This window comes from Haplochromis burtoni, unplaced genomic scaffold (assembly GCF_018398535.1).
Source record: "Haplochromis burtoni strain Fernald_Lab_line unplaced genomic scaffold, NCSU_Asbu1 Contig_1326, whole genome shotgun sequence".
NCBI lineage: Eukaryota > Metazoa > Chordata > Actinopteri > Cichliformes > Cichlidae > Haplochromis > Haplochromis burtoni.
Genome location: NW_024583687.1, coordinates 35667 through 37868, shown reverse-complemented (window position 1 = coordinate 37868; position 2202 = coordinate 35667).

The window sequence follows — 2202 nt, the reverse complement described above, 5'->3', positions numbered from 1 at the left end:
CAAATAAAAAAGTCAAATGTATTTTTCGGACCATAAGGTGCACGGGATTATAAGGCACATTAAGCGAAACAAAGCAGTCAGATAAATCAAACTTTATTAAACTCATTCTTCTTGCTTCCTCCACTTCTGTACCATTGATTCATTAATGTTGAATTCTCTGGCAGCTGCTCTATTCCCATGTTGTTGCAGTATATTAATGACTAACCTTGTATTGTGGATGGATTATCTCAGTTGTTCTCCTGACTGAAGTTTGGTCCGTTTACAGCATCCTGCCATGCGATTGCATTTGTCTCTAACTATCAGGAACCTTCACGTTAACTTTTATAAGTGGAAAAGTGTTAGTCCTCCAGCTTCACTGTTTATGTTATGCTAACATAGCTGTGTCGCTAGCGATCACGTAGCACATCATTATATACCAGCTAGCCCAACTTCAGTAACCCTACAAACGTCAGTTTTGTCTTCATTTATGTTGGAATTGATAGCAGAGCTGTACGTTTGATTTTTTTCAGAAATCTCTGTCAAAATGTTAACTAGCGAAACTAGCGAGCTAACTTCCTGCTAACTTCTAACTCCGTTAAATTATATAAATTCTGTTTTCATGGATGCCTGGATGTTAAACTTAATTGTTACACCTGGTAAAGCAGCAACGCTGATCATTTTATTAAAGATGAAAGAATTTAGACAGTTTTTAACTCTCAGTGATGTTCGTTTGACTTTGGGACCTGAATAGGACGGAGTTTAGGACCCAGATTACTCCCAGATTTAACGAGCACCTTAGTCCGACAAATACGGCAATAACGATGGCCCGCTTGCATGTTCTACAAAAAAATGTGCTTTGTGTGTATCTGACGGACAAACACCAAACCAGTTTGAAGTTGCACCATTTTTACAAACTAATTCTGGTTCATCCGTTTCACTCATCTGCTTTCCCCATTCTCATTCTCCGTTATCCTGACCAGCGTGTGCTTAGAGGACTTAACAGTCTTCAGGACTCATGCTTCATGTCAGCTGAGATCAGTGATGATGGAGGACTGTTACTGCAAATCCCAAACAGGGTGGAGGAAAGGAGTTCCCCAGCAGGAAAACATAAAAATGTGAGATTTCATCTTGTGCTATGTAAGGTAACTTATTCTAATCTCCTAACAGTCACTTCCTTACAAAGAAAAAGCAGCCAGCTATGTTTTTAGCAGAGCAAATTAGTGGCTCAATATTTCCGGCAGTTCAGACACATGAGCTGAGGCTCAGTGTGCTTTGGATATATGAGAGAGCTCTGAGGGTCAGGACGCAGTCGTTCCACCTGTGTGAACAGCTGATGTACACCATCCCTGTACAATGCTGGGTTTACACTGTGCGATTTTTGGCCCATTTTGAGCCGATTTTTGAGTCGTGCAAACGTTTTGGTGATCGGCCCGATTTTGGCCTTCATCGTGCGTCGTGTAAATGGTAAATGGCCTGTATTTATATAGCGCTTTACTAGTCCCTAAGGACCCCAAAGCGCTTTACATATCCAGTCATCCACCCATTCACACACACATTCACACACTGGTGATGGCAAGCAACCTCATGACCAGCTCCCGGTTTGAAATCCACATGACCGTAGTGAGTGTCACCGCAGCCGCTCACACTGCGCACACGCAAACACATAAACGTTGGTGAAAAAGACGGCGCAGCAGTGCAGCGTGTGATCTGGAAACAAGCGATGGAGGCACTTGTAGAACTTTGGAAAGCTCATCCGAGCCTTTTCGATGTGGCCTCACAAAATTATCACGACCACAACAACCATGAAAATAGTTGAATTTACATTGCTGCTCAATCACAGCTGCCTGATTTTTAATTAGCAATTTAGCAAAGTTGATGGTGGTGGTGTGTCTGTGTGAGTGAAAGACAGAGGGAGCGAGCGACAGAATTTATGTTATAACCTTCATGCTATGGACGCACAGTGTGAGCACTCGGGGCGCATCAGAGCATCGGGCCGTATAGTGTGAGACCCTGCATTGTGACCTACGACCTTCTAACCCCTGCGAGTCAATCGTACAGTTTGAGCAGAAGCTGAATAACGCGACTGAAAAAAAAAATCGCAGTGTCTGCCCAGCTTTAGTCATCCTCTTAACACACTGTATACTGCAACAGCTACACCCTTTTTGCACATGCTCTTCTTTCTTATTCAGACATTTATCAATAAGTGACTTCTACACACACACA